This window comes from Triturus cristatus, chromosome 9 (genome assembly GCF_964204655.1).
Source record: "Triturus cristatus chromosome 9, aTriCri1.1, whole genome shotgun sequence".
NCBI classification, from domain to species: domain Eukaryota; kingdom Metazoa; phylum Chordata; class Amphibia; order Caudata; family Salamandridae; genus Triturus; species Triturus cristatus.
Window position 1 is genome coordinate 938,307,372 of NC_140592.1, and position 25,473 is coordinate 938,332,844.

Genomic DNA, 25,473 nt, shown 5'->3' on the forward strand with positions numbered 1-25,473 from the left:
GCAGTACGTACCAGCCAGTACCCACTAGCTACCCATCCAAACGTACAGTAATCATGAGCAGCCAGGAAAACAACGCGACAATGGAGTTCCAGCCCGAACGGCTGGAAGAATATACGCACAAAGAGTTAAAACAGTTCTGCAAAGACAAAGGCATTGCAACCACCGGCCTAGGTACCAAAGAGGAGATGCAGAAAGCTCTGAGGACATGGCTGGAGGCCGGGGCAGGCCCCTCCCAGGAAGAGGGTCCCTTGCCCCTGACTGAGACCACATCAACCGCACTGACTCCGGCAACCGGGGGAAGAAAGAGCCTAGAAACCGGCCTCTCCGAAGAAGAAATACGAGAGCGGGAGAAGGTCCGGAACCACGAGCTAGAGCTCGCACGACTGCGGCTGGACGGCGAACTCCAGCTGGCGGAAAAGAAACTGTCCCTAGAGCAGCTACGGCTTCAAGAGGAGATAGAGGAGAAGAGACGACACCGTGAGTTGGAGGAAAAGAAACTGACCCTTGAGCACGAGCGCAGTCTCAAGGAGCTCGAAATCAAGGCCAAGAACGGAGGGACCAACGCCCCCAGTACTAGAGACCCTCTACCGCCTTCCGAGACCAAGGTACATATCCCGAAAGAGGTCGTCAAGGAGTACTACAAGAATGACGACATCCAACAATGGTTCAAGGCCTATGAGGTGGCCATGACCTCTCATCGGGTGCCCCGAAAAGACTGGGGCGCGGGCCTGTGGGGGCAGTTCCTGAGTGAGGGTCGAGACACACTGCTCCAGCTGCCGGAGGTGGTGATGACCTCCTACGATCACATGAAGGAGGCCCTGCTCACCCGCTACGGGCTAACCACGGAAATGTACCGCCAGCAATTCAGAGACTGCAAGAAAATCCCGGGTACCACCTGGGTGGAGTATGTGGACTTTTTCAGTCGGGCCCTAGATGGATGGATCAAAGGTAGCAAAGTAACCACCTACGGGCAGCTGGTCGACCTCATCGTGTGGGAACATCTCTCCAACAATTGCTTCGTGGAACTGAGACAGCACCTCCTCGACAGCAAAATGACCGACCCGTGAAAACTCGCCGTCGAGGCCGATCGATGGGTCAACTCCCGGGTCCCCCGGAACTCAATGGGGGAGTACCAGAGGAACCCCACCGGACCCCCCCGCCAACGCGGTGGAGGGGAGGGCCGAACAGGAACCGAGACCCTCCCACCGGGGCCCCCAGGAGCCCCCCTCGAGGGCCACCGCAGCAACAACTCTCCCCGAGCCTAGCCCGAAGGGGGGCGCCCCCGGCCAGATCCGGACCACGGCCACCAGTAACGTGCTACGGCTGCCAACAAACCGGACACTATGCCAGCGATCCGGTCTGCCCCCTGAACCGAAGAAACGGGGCCGGCGGGCCCCCGCCCCGACAGCTGGCGGCCGCCGCCCTGGGAGGAGGAGAAGAGGAAGAGGAGACCCTCGACCGAGGGACCACTGAATGGGAGCCGGCAGCCATGTCCCTGGTCTGCCTGGGTAGCCGAGAAATGGTACCCTGCACCCCCATCCCAAGCAACACCCAGAAGTACCGGCAGCAGGTCACGGTCTATGGACAACGGGCCGAAGCCCTTCGTGACACCGGCGCCAGTGTCACCGCTGTCCGCTGCCACCTGGTGACCCCCGAACAGATCCTACCGAATGTGCTGTGCCCCGTCCGGACGGCCGACAACAGCGAAAGCCTGTGCCAGATGGCCCTGGTCCCCTTCGAGTGGGGAGGGGTGACGGGCCTGCTGAAGGTGACGGTACGCGACGACGCCCCCGTCGACTGCCTCCTGGGGAACGACTTGGAGAGTTCCCCCTGGGCTCAAGTAGAGCGACGAGAGCACCTCCGAATGCTGGGACTATCTGACTGGGCCTGCGCCATCACCCGGTCCATGACCGCCCGGGCCCCCCGCTCATCCTCGGCCTCCGTGGCCGCCCAGCCCGAGGGGCTCGCACCCCCTCCCGCCAGCAGCGAGGGGGAGGCGGACACCGACCCTGGACCTAGTGAATCCTCCCCCGAAGAGATGGTTTCCCCGTGCGCCCTACCAGAGCTGACACAATGGCGACACGAAGGGGGCCCCACCCGGGAGCAGTTCCAACAAGAGCAGCAGTCCTGTCCCACTCTCGAAGGGGTCCGCCAGCAAGCGTCCGCCCAAACCAACGGGGACCAGACCGGCACCCACTGGGTCTACTGGGCCGAGGGCCTGCTATACAGTGAGCAAAAAGTGGCAGAACTCGGGGCCAGCCGAGTGTTGGTGGTCCCCCTCCGCTTCCGGGAGTTCCTGCTCAACCTGGCACATGATGTGCCCCTCGCCGGACACTTGGGGCAAGACAAAACGTACAGCCGTCTGGTGACCCACTTCTACTGGCCCCGGATGCGGAGAGACGTGGACAACCACTGCCGGTCCTGCCAGACCTGCCAAGCCAGCGGGAAGACGGGGGGTCGGGTCAAGGCCCCCCTCCAACCCTTTCCAGCCGTCAGCACCCCGTTCGAACGGGTCGGAATCGATATCGTGGGGCCCCTGGACCCCCAGACCGCCCTGGGCCACCGCTTCATACTGGTCCTCGTGGACCACGCCACCAGGTACCCGGAGGCGGTCCCGCTAAGAACTATAACGGCCCCCGTGGTAGACCGGGCCTTAATGGGGATCTTCTCCCGAGTGGGATTTCCCCGCGAAGTGGTGAGCGACAGAGGCACAAACTTTATTTCCAGGTACATGCGGTCCCTGTGGCAGCAGTGCGGGGTCACATACAAGTTCACGACCCCCTATCACCCTCAGGGGAACGGACTGGTTGAGCGGTTCAACAGAACACTAAAGGGAATGATCCAGGGCCTGGAAGAGCCCCTCAGGCGGAGATGGGATGTCCTGCTGCCGTGCCTCCTGTTTGCCTATCGGGAGGTCCCGCAGAAGTCCCTGGGGTTCAGCCCGTTTGAACTATTGTACGGACACCCGGTCCGCGGACCGCTCAGCCTGGTCAAGGAGGGCTGGGAGACGAAGCCCCAAGGCGCCCCTCCTGACGTCTACCGATACCTCCTGACCCTCCGAAACCAGACCCGCAAGTTCCGAGCCATGGCCGAAGCCAACCTCGAGGCCAGCCAGGAGGACATGAAGCGGTGGTACGATCGGAACTCCTCTACCATAGAATTCGAGCCAGGTCAGAAAGTATGGGTCATGGCCCCGGTTGAACCCGGCGCCCTCCAGGACAAGTGGACCGGGCCCTTCAAGGTGGTGGAGAGGAAAAGTCCCGTCACCTACCTGGTCGACCTGGAGTCCCCCCGGAACCCCCTCCGGGTCCTACATGCTAACAGGCTAAAACCCCACTTTGCCCGGACCGAACTGAGCCTGCTACTGACGACCGACGAGGGGGGCGAGGACGACTCCGAGCCCCTGCCCGACCTCTTGCAGTCCAACGTCCATGATGGATCAATCAAAGGTGTCCAACTCGCCTCTTCCCTGACTCCGGAACAGCGCAACGACTGCCAGCAACTGCTGCAGGACTACGCAGCCCTCTTCTCCCTCACCCCGGGGGTGACCCACTGGTGCGTCCAAGACGTCGACACGGGGGAGAGCCCCCCCGTGCGACACAGAGCCTACCGGGTACCCGACCGAGTGCGGGCATGCATCCAGGCCGAAGTAACAAAGATGCTGGCCCTGGGGGTCATCGAACCCTCCGACAGCCCGTGGGCCAGCCCTGTCGTCCTGGTGCCAAAGGCCGCAGCTCCCGGCCACCCCCCGGAGTTACGATTCTGCGTGGACTACCGAGCCCTGAATGCAGTGACCAAGACGGACGCCCACCCTATACCCCGGGCCGACGAACTCATCGACCGCTTAGGGGCCGCTCGCTACTTGAGCACGCTGGACCTCACCGCCGGGTACTGGCAGATCCAGCTCACCCCCGGCGCCCAAGAAAGATCCACCTTTTCGACCCCGGATGGGCATTACCACTTTCGGGTGATGCCCTTCGGAATGAAGAACGCCCCGGCCACTTTCCAAAGACTGGTGAACAAGGTTTTGGCCGGGCTTGAGGCCTTCAGCGCGGCCTACCTAGATGACATTGCCGTGTACAGCAACAACTGGGCAGAGCAACTCCTTCACATTAAAGCCGTCCTGGCCGCCCTCCAGCGGGCCGGGCTCACAATCAAGGCCAGCAAATGCCAGATCGGCCACGGATCCGTGACCTACCTGGGCCATCAAGTAGGGAGCGGGCAGGTGGCCCCTCTCCAACCGAAAATAGATGCCATCCAGGCCTGGGAACCCCCCACTACCCAGACCGCTGTCCGGGCCTTCCTGGGTCTCACCGGATACTACCGGCGGTTTATCCGGGACTATGGGAGCATTGTTGGCCCCCTCACAGAGCTAACGTCCAAAAAGCAGCCCAAGAAGGTGCACTGGACACCCCGCTGCCAAGCAGCCTTCGACACCCTAAAGACAGCCATGTGTACTGCCCCGGTGCTGCAGGCCCCTGACTACAATAAGGAGTTCGTGGTGCAGACGGACGCCTCCGAGTATGGGATCGGGGCCGTCCTGTCCCAGGCCGATGAAAAGGGGCTCGACCGACCAGTGGCCTTCATCAGCCGACGGCTACTGCCCCGGGAGCAACGATGGAGCACCATCGAGCGTGAGGCCTTCGCTGTAGTGTGGGCCCTCAAGAAGCTCCGGCCCTACCTCTTCGGTACCCACTTCCGGGTCCAGACCGACCACCGGCCCCTGCGGTGGTTAATGCAAATGCGGGGCGAGAACCCCAAGCTGCTGCGATGGTCCATCTCGCTCCAAGGGATGGACTTTGACGTTGAACACCGGCCCGGCAATGACCACGCCAACGCCGACGGCCTGTCCCGCTTCTTCCGCCTTGACGAGGAGAATCCCCAAGGAGATGGGTGACTCTCCATGCCTTCGGCTGGGGGGGACGCCTGTTGGACCCCGCCTCGTGGCGTGGTCCTTACCCCCGGGGATTGTGCCCGTTCCCCGCCCCTGCCTTCACGGGCCACCCTTCTGAACTGCACCGAGGCCCTTCATCCTGAGCTGCACGAGGTCGCATACCTCTCGTGGCTCCGCCATCTTGTTGGCATCCACGTGACTCTGTGCGCCAGCCAGCGCGACCCCGCTCAACCCGGCCTCGACCCCAGCGAAGCCCCGACATCGGGGCACCACGAACTGGCCAGGGGGTGCCGCAGGAACCATTCATCGCCCCCGGCGGAGGACAGTATCGATGGGACCCCCAACTGTCCTCCCCTCTCGAGGTGTGATCGCCCTGCAACTCCCTTGGGCCTGGCGCCTCTCCTGCTGGGCGTCTGGCCACCTCCACCCGGCCTCTCCGCCCCCCCCGGGCGCCTGGGTCCGGACATCAAAGGGCTCCAGACCTATATCTGGGGCGACCCCGCCACAGATCGGCAGTTGTATCCCGGAGTCGAGAGCCCTGCTGATTGAATCGCGGCTGACCCTACGGAGAAGAACTCTTGTCGGAACCATCACGAGCCCTGCTGACTGCGTCGCGGCTCCTTCTTGTGAACACTTTGAAGCCACCTGGAACATCGGAGCCCTGCTGACGCTGTCGCGGCCCAACCTCGCTGAAACCTCCCTCGGAGCCCTGCTGACGACGTCGCGGCTCAAGCTGAGCAGAAACCATCTTGAGAGCCCTGCTGATTGGATCGCGGCTCTCCACGAACTGTACGCCGGAGCCCTGCTGACGCCGTCGCGGCTCGACTCCTCCGAGATCCGGAGGTCCTCCAGCTTGAGGATAAGAACTGGGCCCCAGGTACCCTCGTACCGCACTCCTGCCAAAGACTGTCCCGCTACCCCTACCCTTCCAAAGAGACACTGAGACTTTTGGTGGATCCCTCGATCCCTTCGTGTAAATATTGACCTCGTAACCTTTTTATTGCTGATAAAGAATTGCTTGTCTTGAGACAACCTCCTTGAGTCCTGTGTGGTGGTGTTACTGTGCTAGTACGTGATAGGAGAAGGATCTCTCAGGAGACTTCTCGGCAGCGCTCGGCTACTTCGTACAGTGTGAGGGCCCCCCTTGGTGGTCTCGCCGACTCCTCTGGGTCCGCCTTCCAACAGGATCCTTGCCCAGTGCCGGCCTAAACCCCTGGAGACTGAAAAAGTAAGTTGTGTACTTACTTGCTGATGCATAAAACTGTTTTCCTTCCTTATGATTGCATTGTATGCTTTTTGATGCATCCTACTATCATCTTGTTTCAAGTACCCAGTGTGACATAATCGGATTGACAAGCCTGAAAGTATTTCCGGGACTATAAAGCATTTCTTGAACACGCAAAGTATTGATTGATGCTATACAAATCTATTACCAGTAATTTGAATGTATTGCATAAAAGTACTTACTTGTAACTGAGTTCAACTTGGTTCCTAGAAATAAAAGTAACTAAAGTAATATTTTTCTACAAACATTGGCCTGGAGCAGTGGCGTACCTAGACATTTTGCCTCCTGTGCAGGGCCCTGTGTTTGCCGCCCCACGGTGGCCGCATGTAAGAGTTGGAGGGGAAGCTGGCCATTCCTGCGTTCGCCGCCCCACAACGGCTGCAAGTAAGAGCAGGGGAGGGGGGCCACTGCCCACAAAACTTGTGTCACCCAGGGCGGACCACCCCTCTTGCTACGCCACTGCCCTGGGGTCAGTCTTTGAGTGTGTGGTTCTGCCTTGTATGAGTATGTACATCAAATGAATTCTCAGTACTCTCTAATAAGACTACCTGCTCACCGAAAATGTGAATTAGAAAATGATCTGTATCTATGTGAGGTTTTTAACAAGACAGCTGTTTGCAAAGCCATCAAATCCATCAGAACTAGTGAGGAGTTGCAGGGACATCTTAAGGATTGTGAGGGCCCCGGGCCGAACACAATTTGGTGGCCCCCTGCTCAGAACAACTTTGAATTTATTATCTACTATAGTTTCATTCACGCTGTCAGGGTCTATGGTCTGATCATTGACAACACTATTCCTTGGCCAGCCTAGATCTGGCCCAACCTTGGTGAAAACAGTGTTTCTCAGCACCAGAGAAACAGAAAGACTAGTGATGTAAACAAGACTGCTGGATATGATGCGAGGTTCATTGGATCAGTGTTTCACCCTTTGGGCCTGTGCAAATGGAGGGTGTTTGGTTTGTTTACTGCACTTTAGTCCCTGCTCCGTAAGGGACAAGGACCCTGAGTCAGGTGGCACTACACTGGGATTCCACCAGCCATCTGCAGCTTCATGTCGATAGTGCAGCCATGGGGAGAGCAAATAATGCCGCTCTGCGCTGCACAATGACATGTGGTCTACCCACCATAAAAGCAGAAAGACTTGTGGTCCAACTAAGTCTTCTACCCACAATGTGTGTTGTAGCTACTCTGTCATCACCATTAGGGCATACAGTGCTGATGGGTGCTTTTGTGTTCTGCAGTGCCTGTGCTGTGAGAGACAGGTATTAAGACTCAGAAGGCAGCAGGCTGTGATTGAAACTGCTGGCAGCAGCTTAACAAGGACGATGAAATCACAGAGGGAGAACACAATGCCTATCTTTACATAATAGGCACATGCTAAAGACAAGGGCATGTGCAGCTATGCTCTTTACAAGGTTAGTGTGCTTGCTGAATCTAACCAGATCAAACAGTTTTTTCATCTTCAATCACCTCTATGTTTCAGGCAGAGGCAAACTGGCCGGACAGCCTGAGCTGTCTTAAAAATAAAAAAAAGTGAGAAAACAAACAGCTTATTTAAAATTATAGACAGTCTAGGACTGTCACATAAGCTTAAGTTAAGGGTCCCCCTGAAGGGTAGGGGCTTGGGCCAGAGCCCATTTTGCCCATGCCTTAAAACGTCTCTGAGGAGCCGGGTCCCAATAACCTACCAAGCTCCCTTTTTAAATCAGATGTTGATTTTTCGGCAGACCTACTAACCCCCTCTATGTGGCTTGCTTTCAACCAGCCAAAGTTCCTCACTCTTGGAAAGTGTAAATCCTTCATCCAATACACAAACACGCGGCCGCCCCCTCCCCTGACCTGAACACAATATTCTATTTGGAGGCCAAAGCCTATGCCAAAATTCTACTAAGAGAGCTGGAGTCTTGGCACTCAGGGCAAAGAAAATCCTCTTTTATCAAAAGGGATTTAGAAAACACTTGTCTAAGGTGGATAACACGGTAGCCCTGTATTATTTAGTTGACTTTCAACCTTATTTGCATGTTTTGTTGATTATTGGGATTTGGCCTAACTGAGCAAAATCTTGAATGCAAGGCGTCCTTTCTTAAATACTGTTATTCTGTACAGCAAGCCAATTTGGGCACTCTGAAGACGGTCTTACAAGATGTCTTCTCTAAGTAAGACAATTCTTTGTGCAAGAATGATGGTCTTACCTACGAATACATTTTTGTCCAACTGGGGATCGGATTTTAGGATTGGTCCTTGAAGATTTTGTAACTACAAGAGAGAGTCTATGCTTTCCCTACTTTGCTGCTGCCCTGAATTTCTTCATGCATAACATACTTTACTGAAACCAATGTTCTTGAAATTTGGGATTTCCACTTGTAATGACGCTTGGAACTCTGACAACTGACATTCCGATGAACTTCACCAGCTTTGGCAAGTGTATGGATTTAATTTCCATTTCCATCAATCAGCGAACGCACGCCGCAGGCACATTTTGATCAAGGTTGCGACTGCTTTGAGTATCACACACTTCTTTAATGGTTTTATTTGCATTTATACAAAAACCTTTTGCTTATACTATGTGAAATTTGGGACATTTCACTATAGGTTTTATTAAGGTATTAACTGTTTTGTGCAATGAGATTGTTTAATGGCAATTTTATCCTTCATTTGTGTATATGTAGTAATTTTAGTTAATTGACACATTAAAAGACTAATTTCTAGGAAGATAAAATGAACTTTCCTGGAACCTTGAACCAGCAGATCAAGGAGACATTTTTGCTACTCCATCAGGAAAGAGCATTAGCTGATCCTAGACATTGTCCACTCCTTTCCTTTACATTTACATCAAGCTATGAACTATTCCTTGATCTAATTACACCTCATGCTGCCAGGTCACTCTATCTGAAATGAAGGTTTGGGATCTTGCCCACTAACAACTTACGTGCCGGGTCCCACATTTTCCTGCTGCGAAGCAGCCACAGGCAGCCTCCCTCCCCTCCCCTAAGCCAATCACAACGCAGTGTTGTGATTGGTGGGGACGGCGCCCAGCCGGGCGCCTATAGGGAGGCCATTTTCTCTATGTAGGCTTACAACTACAAAGAATGGGAACCCCCTCTAAGGAGTAGCTAAGGTCAGGGAGAAAGAGGGGAATAAGCAACAAAGACAAGCAAAAAACGGTCCCCCTTGACCTATATTACTTTCCAAGGCAGAATGTATCTGGTATGGGTGTAAGCAAAATCACATGAACATAACTACACAATTATAAGATACAAATCTATTTATTTTTATATTTGTCTTTGACTTGTTATTTATGATGACGTTTGCCATAATCAATATATCATTGGAAACATCTTACAGTAATTTTTAAATGCATTTTTTCTTTTTATACAAATGATATCCTTATGTTTCTTTAAAAGATAGTACAAAAATACTTATAAAGATACTGTCCCCATACAAAATGAACAACAGTATACCATTAACAGCCACACTCATTCATTCAACACAAACGTTTCACAGTCATTCACAAAACACATAAACACATCTGGGTGTGAGGAGAGAACACAAATGTCAAAAGTCTCCAAAACAATTGTAGATGACCAAGTACAGCAAGGTCTGGACAGATAAGGTCGACGCAAGTTTCGGTGGGTTGAAACACGATGTGAACCACCTTCTTCAGGACCTTTTCCAAATGGCATGGATTTTCACACAAACTTTTGAAAAGGCTGTGCTAATTAGATCCAATAGACGATGAGGATACATGGTTATATATGGAACTTAGGGCAATCGTGCCTATTTTACTGTGACCAAAGTCCACCACAGATGCCTGTGGCACTAATATAAGTGCTTTGTATCCAAATTCTCTTATGAATATTGGCAAAAAGAATGACAGCATAGGTTAGCGCAAGTTACATCAATCCAAATATACGGAAAAGGGAATATCTTTGTATTATGCCTTTAATCCAAAGTGGGGATGATACTAGCAATGATGTGAGAACAGACTCTCATGACACTGGCAAAGGGGAGTATCTCAGCGTTCCTTTAGTGGGTGTGCCTTGATTCGCAAATATGCCCTCCTGGAAGTATCACGTCCGTCGTGACCTGCATAGAGAAAAGAGAGAGTGCGCATGACTGGTTTGGTCGGCTCCAGAGGGCCGCCCAAACAGTCCGGGCCCACAGCATTGGGCAAGCCACTCCTCCCGACCCGCCCTCCTGCCCGCCCCCAACCAGGCATACCCTTCTGCTTTCTCGCAGTGTGAGAAGCAGAAACATAAAATGGTATTTAAAATATCATTTTATGTTTCTGCTTCTCGCACTGCGAGAAAGCAAAAGGGTATGCCTGCGAGAAAGCAGTGGGGCGACGCTCCTCCACCCTAATGGAGGAGCTGCCCCTGGTTTCAGGAGTCAATCTGGAACAGCCAATTTTTTATTAAATGTTTTTTCTTATTTACAGTTTCTGTGTGAATGTTTAATGTTGGTGTTCCATGGAGAGATAAAGGTTCTTGTATTTCTAATGGGAAGATACAGCAACTCCAGAATCTGACATCACCCTGTGCCCACCCTGTGACTTATGTCCTCTACTGCAAATCCCAGTGTGCCCACAATATACATGGCCATGTGCCCCCTGCAGCACAGTACCCTTTGTCCCCATAATGCACAACTGCAGTGCCTAGGAACGACATAACAGCCAGTGCTCCCCTGATACAAAGTGCTCAGCTCATGCACAACACGCAGTGCACTAATAAGATGGTGATCAGTCAGCAAGCGTTGAGGAATCTTAAGACACCACCTACTTGTTGAAGTAAATTCCCTATAAATTGGAAAAGTGCCTTTTTCATGGTATGCAAAGTGCTTAAGGAAGCAACCCTCGATTTAGCTAGGAACCCTGCATGTTTTCGCACCATTTCTGAGCCATAGTAGCTCTCACTTCAGCTTGCGTCCAGGTGAGCTGGCTGGAAAAGAGAGACACCCAGTGCATTCCTGATGAGTATCACCCACTGAGGTGGTTCACTAGTGCTCCGCTAAGGTGCAACACCCTGTTCTCTGGAGCTACAATACCCATGTTCCCTAATTATGCACATCACTTTGTGCCCCAGTTGCACATCATCCTGTGCTCATTGATGCACATCATACGATGCTTCCTTTTTCACAGGATTGTGTACGACTGCTTGCCTGTGAGTACTGATGACTGTCGTTCTACTGTGATATGTACAAGTGTGGCTCTGTACTGAACTTAGTGAAAACTGGTGCCCATAGGTATCTTGATCTATGTGCGTGTTTGCATACTCTGTGCTTACAGGTGCACCTGTTATCAGACTTGTCATCTCAGTTTGGGGATCTTACCACTTCTGAGTGTACAGGCCCATGCATCATCAAGGGTCCGATTCCAATCCTGGAAAAAGGCTGTACGAATCGTTGTACGGAGCGTTTTCTCCGTACGACTCGTACCCGGTAAACTTTCCGTACAACCTAGGAAGTACGATTCGTACAGAAAGCATATTTCCGTACGTTTCGTACAAAAGACCGTACGGGTCAAAAAAAACAAAGATTCTGATCCAGAACAGCTTGTACGCGACGTCCGGACACATTCAAGCAGCGGTTTCCGGCCCAGCAAGTACGATTCGTCCCTACGTCACTCCGTACGGCTCTTTTTTTACGGGAGCCAAACACAGCCGGAAAAGCAGAGTCCGACGCAAACCGCTACGCAACGGAGCCCCGGTACGCGACGTACACGCCATGAAACCCATTGTACGTGTCATCCCGCTCCTCCTAGCCTACGACCTGGTGCACCGGACCCGACGCACACGCCTCAGAAGGTGAAAACAGCACCCAGGGGCCGGGGGGGGTGAGGGGCAGGAAACATACCCCATACCCAAAGCCAAACCTATAATATGGAGCCCATACATTACCACCAGGGTCTGGTCACTGTGGGGGGGCGTGGCCAGCAACCCCTGCGTATCGCTACAACGGACGTGGATGTGTACGGTGCATTGCAAACGTACCCCTACGGCACAAGTCGAACAGTGATACGGACCATACACACGCGATGAATGCGTGGGTACGGTGCGTTGCACATGTACCCCTAGGGCACCAGTAGAACAGTGATACGGACTGTACACACGCAATGAATGCGTGGGTATGGTGCGTTGCACACGTACTCCTACGGCACCAGTAGAACAGTGATACGGACCGTACACACGCAATGAATGCGTGGGTACGGTGCGTTGCACACGTACTCCTACGGCACCAGTAGAACAGTGATACGGACCGTACACACGCAATGAATGCGTGGGTACGGTGTGTTGCACACGTACTCCTACGGCACCAGTAGAACAGTGATACGGACCGTACACACGCAATGAATGCGTGGGTACGGTGCGTTGCACACGTACTCCTACGGCACCAGTAGAACAGTGATACGGACCGTACACACGCAATGAATGCATGGGTACGGTGCGTTGCACATGTACTCCTACGGCACCAGTACATTTGGGATACGAGGTGTACACACGCCAGGAATGTGGGCTTACGGACTGACCCTGCATGTTACCTTCATATTGGTGTGTGCGTAGGTCCAGGCCAGCAGTGTACTGCTCCAAGGGGGTGGGTGGGTGCAGAGGATTCATATGGGGGTGGGTGCACAGGACTCCCAGCAGTGGCCAGCCAAATGGGGGTGGCTGCAGATCAATACCAGCAGTGGCCGGCAATATGAGGGGTGTGTGCAGATGAATACCAGCAGTGTCCAGACATATGGGGGTGGGTGCACAGGACTCCCAGCAGTGGACAGAGACATGGGGTGGGTGCAGAGGACTCCCAGCAGTGTCCAGACATATGGGGGTGGGTGCACAGGACTCCCAGCAGTGGCCAGCCATATGGGGGGGCTGCAGATCAATACCAGCAGTGGCCTGCAATAAGAGGGGTGTGTGCAGATGAATACCAGCAGTGTCCAGACATATGGGGGTGGGTGCACAGGACTCCCAGCAGTGGACATAGACATGGGGGTGGGAGCAGAGGACTCCCAGCAGTGGCCAGCCATATGGGGGTAGCTGCACATCAATACCAGCAGTGGCCTGCAATATGAGGGGTGTGTGCCGATGAATACCAGCAGTGTCCAGACATATGGGGGTGGGTGCACAGGACTCCCAGCAGTGGACAGAAATATGGGGGTAGGTGCACAGGACTCCCAGCAGTGGCCAGCCATATGGGGGTGGCTGCAGATCAATACCAGCAGTGGCCTGCAATATGAGGGGTGTGTGCAGATGAATACCAGCAGTGTCCAGACATATGGGTGTGGGTGCACAGGACTCCCAGCAGTGGACAGAGACATGGGGGTGGGTGCAGAGGACTCCCAGCAGTGGCCAGACATATGGGGGTGGCTGCACATCAATACCAGCAGTGGCCTGCAATATGCGGGGTGTGTGCAGATGAATACCAGCAGTGTCCAGACATATGGGGGTGGGTGCACAGGACTCCCAGCAGTGGACAGAGAAATGGGGGTGGGTGCACAGGACTCCCAGCAGTAGACAGAGATATGGGGGTGGGTGCATAGGACTCCCAGCAGTGGACAGAGACATGTGGGTGGGTGCACAGGACTCCCAGCAGTGGACAGAGATATGGGGGTGGGTGCACAGGACTCCCAAAAGTGGACAGAGATATGGGGGTGGGTGCACAGGACTCCCAGCAGTGGACAGAGACATGGGGGTGGGTGCAAAGGACTCCCAGCAGTGTCCATACATATGGGGGTGTGTGCACAGGACTCCCAGCAGTGGCCAGCCATATGGGGGTGGCTGCAGATCAATACCAGCAGTGGCTTGCAATATGAGGGGTGTGTGCAGATGAATACCAGCAGTGTCCAGACATATGGGGGTGGGTGCACAGGACTCCCAGCAGTGGACAGAGACATGGGGGTGGGTGCACAGGACTCCCAGCAGTGGACTGCGATATGGGGGGGGGGGGTTGTACATCATTATCAGATGATCACACCTACATGGTGGTATGAACACATCCCTAACTTTGGACTATGATGATAGTGCTATAACAACACATCACTGACAGCAGTGTCCCACTCCAAGGAGGATGGATGTATTTCACACACTGCATGACACACCACATGTGGGTATGAGGACATATAACACATGCATACCCACCCATGGCGGATGCAGCACAATACACACCCTGATATCATGCCACAAGACTGTATAGTCATGTAACTGCCTACAAAACTAAGATAGCCAAAGGGAACACACACTGTCACGCACATCCCAGGACTGATAGGAATGTCCAGATGCTGGTCCAGCCACCAAGATGTTGTCTCTCATGGAAGGAATAGGGTGGAAGTCCCCTAGATACAATGCCCACAATTGTGAGTCAGGTGCCCAAATACCCTGCATAACAAGTACCATTTGTGTGGTAGGCCGTGATTACACACATGCATAGTGCTGAAAAGGGGGAATTTGTCCCTGAAGGCATTTTTACATACTCAAAACACAAGTACAGTGACTAGCAAGGATGGCACAGACGATTCAGCAGGAGACATCGGTGAGCAGGCATGGCCATTGTTGAAGGGATCCGTCACCAACAAAGGAAATGTTGATACAGGTCAGCACAATAATTGTGCAACTGTTTGCAGGGAAGATGTCAGGTGCCACAGAGGAAGGAACACTCCTTGGGACAATGTCGCAAAACAAAATGAACACACACTACCAATGATTCTTTGCAGAGACATTGTGATGGCACACAGATACCATGGTCCACTTCATGACCATCATACAAAAACATTTATCAGAACCCTAACACATTACCATAACACCATCTCCAGGAGCCTCAGCACCAACATCAAGTACCTGAAATGCAATAGTGTTGAAAGTAAAACAAAAGGCTTTATTCAGCACCACAGAAAAAAATGAAAAATAGACTATGTACAGAGGCCAATGGCCAGTCCATATTTCAAGTCCTAGGGGGGACGTAGGGGATCGTGTCTACCCCTAGCTTGCCTGCAGAAAGGAACCTCAAGGTTTGTCGACCGGGGGGGCATCATCTGTGGCAGTACCAGGCACCGCAGGGACAGGAGGGGGAAGGGTAGGTGTGGCGGGTGCAGGGGTGGATGTCTCCACCACAGGGGGTGGGGCAGCGCCGAAGGTGGAGGTGAGCTTGGCGCTGCTCACTGCTGCTAGGACTTCCAGCCTAACCCTGCACCAGAGGATTCCCCAGGGTCAACGGAGGGTATGGTGGGTGAGGGATGGGGTGCAGCGCTCTTGGGAGAGGGAGTCGACATGGTGGGGGACTCAACTCCTGTGCCCGGGGACTTCCTCGCCCGCTTGTGGGGTGGTCGCTCAGTGAGGGCGAGGTCCAGCTCACCCATAAAGATCTTCTTGGGTGAGCATTTGGCAGGGGAGCCAAGGGGAGTGGTTTTAGAGGGACAGGGTTGTGAGGACTGCGGACTGCGACTGTGGGTGCGTGTATGTCATCTGTCCCCAGACCCTGTGGGTGTGCCTACATCCCCCTGAGTGTGCGTGCCAGGAGGTGTGTGCTCTGCCTTACTTGGGGGGTGTGCTGGCTGTGTCTGGGGGTGCGTGCCCGTGACTGTCTGGGTGTGTGTTGGACAGGCATGGGAGAGGGAAGTGTGGATGGGTCTGGGGTAGGGGGGGACGGAGCGCTTCAGGAGAGTAACTGCTGCCGTCAGGAAAGAGTCCATGGACCGCAGAATCCTGTTTTGGTCAGCCATCATTGCTGACATGCCCTCTATGAACGACACCATCTGTGTGAGCAGTTTAGTGTGTCCATGGAGGACATTCAGCACCGATGGCTGCCCAACCTGCAACTGCTGCAGTATGTCCACAGACTCTTCACTGAGGGCAGCAGGGGTGACAGGGGCAGGGGGTGCGGTGCCTGGGCCGAAGGAGACATGTTGGGCCTCTGCACGGACAGAAGGGACGGTAGCAACTGGGAGGGCGGAGATGGTAACGGAGGAGGCGGGGACAGATGTGGGGATGCTGCCAGGGGGTGTTGCAGCCTCCGCCTCCTCCAGGAGGTCAGCGTCGGACCCGTCGGCGTCGTAGCTGGTATCGTGTCCAGACAGGTCCTCTGACTGACTCCCCTCGCCCTCCGTGCCACTGGCTCCTCCTGACTCTACAGCACTGGTGGCACTGTCGCTGGGTCCCTCCTCCAGGTCCGTGCAGGTGTCTCCCTCTGCTGCGGATGATGATGCTGTGGGCAAGGAGAAGAAACAGAAATGCATCAGTCACATGTATACATCTGACACATGAGCACAAAAACAATTGGTCACAGTGCATATCAGGCAATGCATCATGAGTAACAGATAGATTACTCCGCACATATGTAAGCCCTGTACTGCCCAGTTGGTAGACCCACTATGCCACTTGGACACAAGGAAAAAAAGAACACACCAGGCCACAACTTGAATGAGAAATACACTGAGAAGCTAGTGTCTGTGAACCGGTGAGCACAGCAATACAATGAAGTCAGGCCACCTCTTGTTTACCCTGAAAGAAACAGTAGCGGTGAACCCAACGTAAACTAACACACCTCAATACTCAAGGTGTCACCACACTCAGAGACCTGTAAGTACTTTGGAACACAAAACGAAAAAATGTTGATACCTTGGGACTCACAATACTTTACACAATCGACATGTTTTGAATGTGCCAATTCTCCATTTCGTGAAACGAACACTCATGTGCCTGCATGAAATATGTCTCACAAGGCAGTGCACACAAAACTACATTTACACTGTCATTGAAGAAGCTGGCACCTTTTCTAAGAGGTCACTGTTAGAAATGAATGGTTTTGCAGAAAGTACATATACATGGGCCCACGGAGGTCTTGATGTCTTGAGACTTGTTAGTTTGTCTCACCAACAACAAAGGAGTCTCACAAAATCAAGACCACTGTGGGAACATGTATATGGCGAATCTGCAACACCATTTAATTCTAACAGTGGCTTCTTTGCAAAGGTGCCAGCGTGTTCCATGAAAGTGGAAATGTCGTTTGGTGTGCACTTCCTTGGGAGACATCTTTCATGCAGGCACATCAGTGTTCTTAACACAAATCATCACATTACCTCATTTAAAACATGAAGAAGTGTTGACAAGTGCTGTGAGTGCCAAGATACCATTTTTTAGAGTAACAACTTGATTTTTGATTACACAGTTGGCTACACATATGACCTACTGCCTGTCATCTGGAGTGGCACCAAGGTCCACACCCAGGACAATGCATAAGCTACTGAGCCTGCAATTGGGTTGTAAAAAAGCATAGCTGTACTGTGGAGACACCCTCATGGAAAGCCAGAATGTCCACACAGATGTCAGCACACAAAGTCCAAACTGCGTTGCATGTGAACCACACACAGGTGCCAAAAATGTATGAGCAGGAATCATGTTATGAAAAAAATGACACAGGCTGAAAAGCACGAACATTAAGCACTGGCCACCATCACAGGGACACTGCACGGTGATTCTTTGTACAGCCAATTCTCCCACACAGGTCAGACCTGGCTAGGACAAATCAGGGTTGCCCATGTAGGCCTCTCCCGCACAACCACCCATACCTGAGTCAGTGTGATTGATACAGATCAAGAAGTGACACCTCTTATTCAGGGTAACAAAAACTGTGCAGCAAAAATTGCTAGATTTACACAACATCACCTCCTGGGTGGGGCAACACATATTTGTGACAAACAACCATCAACAGATTGTTGTGAATAGCCACACAGGCACTGCCCAGTGTGAGTATGCACAAGCAAAATGATGTATCCCTGTCCAGTGGACACATGTAGCACACATTTGAAAAATACAAACTAGGCCAGGGAACAATGCCACAGAGGCAGACCTATGCTGAACCCACAGAGAAGGTTCACAGTGTTGGATGCCACACATGATTAGGAGGCCAGGGTGTCTCAGAGGACTGTAGTGGGCACACTGCTCCGTGTTCCTGGAATGAGCTGACTGTACCATGAGCAACCATCATGGCACTATGCATATCTCCCACTCATGCACATCATGTCTGAGGCCACAACATTGGTCATGCATGGTGCAAGGGTGTTCAGTTGAAACCTCACACTCCTATGTTGAGAATCATCATCAGTGCCAACAAATATGGACCCCCAACATAGTGAACTGGTCATGGCACAGGCAAGGTACCAACACAAGTCACAGACCACCCTCCCACATGATGCAGAAAGCAATGTGCACTTAGATTTACTAGAACCCTAGATGACCATGTGCAAATGTGATTACACACAGACCAGGGGACACATGTCAAGGAGGGGAAGGGATGAAAAAGAGCACCAGGTGACATTGGGGAACAGAAAATGCACTGCACATATAAACTCTGGGAGTGTATCCAGGCTACAGAGCACTTCCAAAAGCTGGTGACACATAACACAACATACAGCCATGTACCTACTCCCTTGTTACTGCAGTCTCTCCTGTAACTGCCTATCGAGGTCAGGGAAGACCACTGCCAGGACACGGCTCATGTGGGGGGTCAGGCATCGGCGCCCGCTGTGGGAGCGAGGAGTGTCGATCCCCAGCTGGACCCGGGCGATCCGCCGGGTCCAGCACCGGATGTCCTGCGGACCTGTGGCAGCCCCCGACTACGATCCCCCGCAGATCTCACGGCCCTGACGATGTCCCGCCATATCTCCCCCTTCTCGTAGGCAGTTACCTGTCAGGATGACAAAGTGACACAACATCAATACACCTGCTCCATGTCCCAGAGACACACATTTGAACATCTTTGAAAATGTTGAACAGGGCATAGGATACTGACAGGAATTGCATCATACACAATAAGAAATTGTGTGCAAGCCCCAATGCACTACATGGCATTGAAAGTCAACAGGTGGCATGAGGGGTGCGACACACTCACTGATCATGGTACACACTGTGCAGCACATGCAACAGCAGGCTAATGGTCAGCACGTGTCAAGCAGTCACATGTCCCACTCCACTGACGCACCTTCAGCAGACTAGACAGACACACCCAGGCACAGATCACTCGCCTGTCATTGACAACAGCGGATACAACCCTCACTCTGCACATGTGCCTATTGCCAGTGGGGTGTCACAGGTGTTGTGCTAGCTCTGCAAGTCAGACACACAGCACGGCTTACTTGTCACATCAGATGGGTAGATCTGTTGCCTCCTCCATGCAGCTGTGCTGCAACATTTCACATAGACACTCACCCACATGACAAGGAACATTCACACACATCAATGTCCATGAGGTCGTAGACATCATTTGGACACTCTCACCACAGGTCCACTCAACTCATACACATCTGTGGGTACAGCCACCTGTCACACCGGGGGGACCACTGAATAACCTCAGGACAATAGGAAAAAAAGCCACCAAGGATTTGCCAGGCTGAATGTGTCATGCACTATGCAGTGAAAGACACAGTAAGCACAATGCAAGTGAGGAGTGCAAACAGGAACTACATCAGGCTCTGCATGAGAGACATCAGCATGTCCCCCCCTGGGACCCACTCTAAACAACATTGCATGTCTGTCCCACCTGGACACAATATTGACAGTCACACAACAGGTGCATAGGCAAAGGTAGTGGAGTCAGCACTCACCTGCTCCCCTGGTCTCCCATACAGCTTGGCGTACTGTGGAAGGAAGCAGGCCAGCAACGCCTCATTCTCCTCCAGGGTGAATGGCTGGGCCCTCTCCACAGTACGTGACATGGTCCAGAGGAAGCAGAGACAGCAGCAGTGTGGTCGACTGGTAAGTTGTGCAGGCAAGTGCCATCTCATGGGTTCTGGCTGCCTTATATCTGTCTTGCTGAGGGGCATTCATTTAGAGGAGTACATAGTGATTGGTCAGACTCATTCGCATCCTACGTTTACTCCACTCCTTTAAACATACACCAATGACTTTAAACATACACCAATGACACGCATTCGCATCGTTCAAATTTTGAGCATCATGTCAAGTCAACAACCACTTTGCAACATTGTATTTTGTGGCCAACTGACTGTTCCAGGACACATGATGGACACATTTCAACTGAAAACTCGGTATCCATGACAACCAGCATGCATTTAGGGCCTAATACTTGTCCCTTATGTGTCCCCTATGTAATTTTGAAATCCACACACAGGTACAGTGCGTTTCACACGTACCCCTACGGCACAAGTACAATAGTGAAACGAAGCGTACACACGCGATGATTGCGGGTGTACGGTGCGTTTCACACGTACCCCTACTACACAAGTACAATAGTGAAACGAAGCATACACACGCGATGATTGCGGGTGTACGGTGCGTTTCACACGCTTACAATGGTAATACAGGCGTACACATGCCAGGAATGGAGGGCTACGAGTGGCACAAGGATGTCCATCAAGTACTTGTCATTGCATACTTTCATGTGCAGGCCCTAGGTGTGTCAGCCAGTGATATTGCACACGTCCACTCATCTAGTTGCACAATTGATGTGTGATGACCTGTGTGCACATGTCATGTGTGATGGGGCACTATGTGGCACACATCACCTTGACACTTGCCACATGTGTGTCTGTAGTCCAACTGTGTCATGCACAGCAGCAGTGGGATGGCACAGTCATCACCACCCGCACCTGTCTCCTGATGCCAGGGACAGGGACACTCTATCAACTGACATGTCACAATCAGCGTGCCCCTATGTGATTATGGGCCAGATGTATCAAAGGGTTTTACCCATTCTGTGTCTATGGGAAAATGTGTTCATACATATGGCCCTATGTCAGGTGTGTGTCATGTGTTCCTATGAGCTTGCTGTTAGTGTTCCGTCAACTGCATCTGCTGTTGGTGCATCCAACATGGGTCTGTGTGGAGATGGGCATGGCACACATCTACGCACACCATGCCACATGTGGATTCCCACGGCTGTAGGGTCTGTGTGCATCGGACATCATATTTTCCCAGGCATACCTGTCTGCGTCGTCTCAATGGCTGTGTTTATTTGTTGTCACGTGTACCCCTTCATCGCAATGTGTTTCATATGTACATTTGACATTCCATGTGACCTGTGCATGTGCCTTGCAGTCAACTTTCTGGATGAGATGACATCCTTCCAATGCTGCTATGTGGATGTGTGTCACTCCGGTGATATCACTGGCTGTTCACTCAGACTTGCCCCCAGTTCATTTTAGGGCATGTCATGTGGACTTGACAATCAACAGGTGTATCTGGCTTTTCGTAGGAGTGCCAGCAAGCTGGCATATGTGTCCTGGATGTATTGGACACACCAGACTCCATAGTTACCTGATGTTTAGTTGCAGTTTAGCATGTGCTAAGTTCATTGACATTGATGTTGGCAGACTCTCAATCTTCATTATTCCTAACAATGTCTTGCAGGGCACCGCCTGTCCCAAGAACAATGCCAGACTTGGCTGCCATGAGGCAACGTGCCTGCATCCGACGTTACAGATTCACTCAACAGTTGATTGAGGACTTGACCGATAGGCTGGCACCACACCTCCAACCGCGACACAGGTATCCTACTGCGCTGACCCCAAAGATGAAGGTGATGGCAGCCCTACATTTTTTTGACACAGGTACGTTTCAATTGACCATAGCTGATGTTGGTGGGATGTCACAGACAATGTTCAGCCGTGTCCTGCGTGATGTTTTGGCAGCCATGTTGGAGCACCTTGATGAATACATCAAATGTCCTACTTCTGAGGAGTTGACAGATGTGAAGGGTGATTTATATGCCCTGGGAGGGATGCCCCACGTCATTGGGTCCATTGATGGGACACATGTGGCTTTGGTACCACCACAGGCGCAGGAGCAAGCCTATCGCAACCGTAAACATTACCACTCAATAAATGCCCTTGTGGTGTGTCTTGCTAACGTGCTGATTTCCCATGTCTGTGCACGTTTTCCAGGATCAGCACACGATGCCTACATCATGAGGCGTAGCAGGATGCCACAAATAATGCTGCGGCTGCACAACGAACGAGCATGTCTTGTTGGTGGGTATACTCTGTTGGTCCTGTGTGTTGCGGTATCTTTGGCTCTTACGGCATCTCCTGACCCACTTATTTACATGATGTTTCCATGTAGGGGACTCTGGATATCCCAAGATGCCATGGCTAATGACACCTCTCCGCAACCCAAGAACAGCTGCAGATCACAGGTACAACAATGCACACGGGCAGACCAGGCGAGTGATTGAGAGGACGTTTGGCCTCCTGAAGAGCCGATTCCGGTGCCTTGACAAGATAGACGGGTCCCTCCCATATGCACTGGATAAGGTGTGCAAAATCTTCATTGTGTGCTGCATGCTGCACAACATGGCCATTGAGAAGGCAGTGCCACTCATCCTTGATCCTGATGAGCAGCAACACCCACCGGTGGAGGATCCAGGGCTTGGTCACGAGGCAAGTGATGAGGAGGAGGAGGATGATATCCGGAGTCAGCTCATACGCAGCTTCTTCTAATAATGGTGAGTCACTGGGTATGAGTGTGCAAGCTTGTAGCATTGAGTGGCATGTGTTGCAATGTGTGTGTCCAGCTGACTGAATGCAAAGTGACTTTGATGTGTGTACTGATGTGTCACTCGAGTGATGATGTCATGCCACACAGTTTTGCGGAGAGACTTTCTTGGAAATTTGCATGTGTCCAACATTGTTCCTGTTTCGTAACTGACCATGTGTGCGGCGAGATTTGTTTTAGGTGACTTCTTGTATGTCTGTCATTCCCAGGTTTTTGCGCCTGTTGTCTGCTCGTGTCATCTTTGTCCTTCTGCTGTTCCTCATGAGGATTGCAACGTGTGCTGAATCAGCGTTCCATGCACGGACATGTGGAACTGTCAGTTTGGGTAAGGATTGCAGCAAGACTTTTTGGTGGTGGTACGGGTTGGGAATGTGTGGGGACTGCTTCTGTGCATGTTGTGGTACCATGCATACATGTCTTCTCACCATGGAGCATATAACATGTAGCATCACTCCCATGACATGATAGTCACCCTTCTTGACAGTCATCTGTAGTGGAGTGTGGAGTCTGATGAAGGCATCAATGTGCGTAAACCTTGCCTCTGAAACATTGCTGATGCTACGGGTGGACATAGTGTGGGACATCACAACAACTGGCTCTATGGTGATTTGCAGCCTCTCCGTGTGCAGCAGGATGTGTTTGGCAAATCCCCTTGACTTGTGTGCCAGTTCATTGGGATTTACAACATCCGTGTTGTGAAGGGGGGGTCCAGCGTATATCCCACATGTTCTGTCAACTGACCTGTGAGTCTGTTCGTATGGATGCATTTCCCTTTGTGTGAGTTTGTGCAATAAAGGTGTTCAGCACAATCCAAAGTGCCTCATCTCTGTCACTGCAGATCTCTTGCCAGTTTGCATGCATCATCTATGGCATAATTTTCAAAGATTGAGCATATGAGTGTATGTGTACTTCGGCAACATGCATGCATTTCTTCATGGCTAATAATCTCTATTGTGCATGAAGTACCTGGTTGTGTATGTATTTGTGCAGGTTGCTCCCCACAACGGGACGTCAACGCCTGCTGACGGTGTGTCTCCTGTGCGCAGCTCCGCATTTTATTGCCTGATCCTGTGGCCGTCATTTTTGTTGATTCTTCATACATTTTCTCGGAGTGACCCATGAGTAACCTGACACTCCTTCTTTTACATACACCTGTTGCACTGTGCCTTTATGACCTCCTTGTCTTTGTGTGCTACTTTTTGCCTAGTTTCTCACCCCTTCTGCCTGCTGCTGCCTCACCTGTGGCACCGCACCACCGAGTGCCCTGATTCTGCAACCCACACGCCTCCAAAATGCTCCTCCCTTCCCCCTCCACCCATTCTTAATGCAGCCAGCAGCTTGTCTGTGCCACTGTTGCGCCAACACCGTACCAAAGGCAGGACCGTCTGCGCCTGCAACGTGCACAGTGCACGACCCTCTGGTCCTTGCATGACCCACGTCACACAACAGGCTCATGCTGCAGCCATCCCTCCAAGCAATGTCCACCAGACAAGCAACCACCTGATATCAGGCAACCCCTAAGCGCACACACGACACTTTTGCATGCTGAGTGTGCAACTCCAACTGCCTACACAGCGCTGCCCCGCCTACCAGACCCTGTCAAAACAACCAGGTCATGTGCCTCCTACTCCACACCCGCTCCGCCCACCAGCACGCCATTGGACTCTGTTACCTCCTCAACACAACAGCCCCACACATCACATTCATGACAGTAACATGGATAAAAGCATCCTCAGCACACAACTTCTTCATTGCCATCTCTGACGGATACAAGATCACCCGCAGGGACGGCACCAACAATCCCGGCGGATGACTTGCAATTTATTCACAAGTACACCCACAGAGTCACAAATCCGGTTTTGCACCAACCCCCTGGCAACCCTCAGAGTAACTCTCATCTACAGATCTCCAGGCCTACATCCACAAATCCCCAAAGCCATCAACACGTACATCTGCACGCACGCCCTCACCTCCACAGGCTACATGTGGCTGGGGGCCAGTCACTTCTTGCTGGAGGAGAACCACAGCACCATCCGTCATTGGTCCATCAACATTTGCATCCACGTCTCTGACAAGCAACACACTGCCCCACACCCCGCTACCGATCCCCAAAGATGCTTGATGTAAGTCGCCACAGACAAGCTGTGTGGGACACTCGAACCAACACCCCCGCCACACCCTGCAACCTCACACACTGGATCAGCAACTGATCCAACAATCTTGCCACATTGACGGACTTTCCTGTGAAGCACAACAACAGTTAAGCCACCTGGGACAAGGCAGACCTACTGGACTCATACAGATCTAGCCGGACTCTTGTGCAAACCTTGCAACACAAAGAACCATCAGTTACCTTACAGCCCTGAAAAATGCCACACACAGCCATCACCATATCATCAGCAAGGACAAGTGGAGATCCTTCAGATAGGGCCGAGGCACCACAACACCCGACATAAAGGAGCTCATCAGCATTGTGAGTGGACTGACAGCAGCTCTCCATCCAAAAGACACCCCACCCTTGCAAGGCAGATCAAATCCCTTGCAACTTTCTACCACTGCAAGCTCATGGACATACACAACAGCCTTGGCACACAGAGGCAGACAGCACTATTATCCACGGGACAAACCCCCCTCAGGTTCTGGACTCCCGTCAGCAGCAAATACACCACCTGGCTCATGTGCACCATCCACTCTGGCTCTCCATCAGGCCCCTTCCCACACAACATCTCAACCACATCATTCCCCATCCTTGAAGCCCACGTCCAGCGCGTCCTGAATGTCTCCTTTGAGTTTGCCAC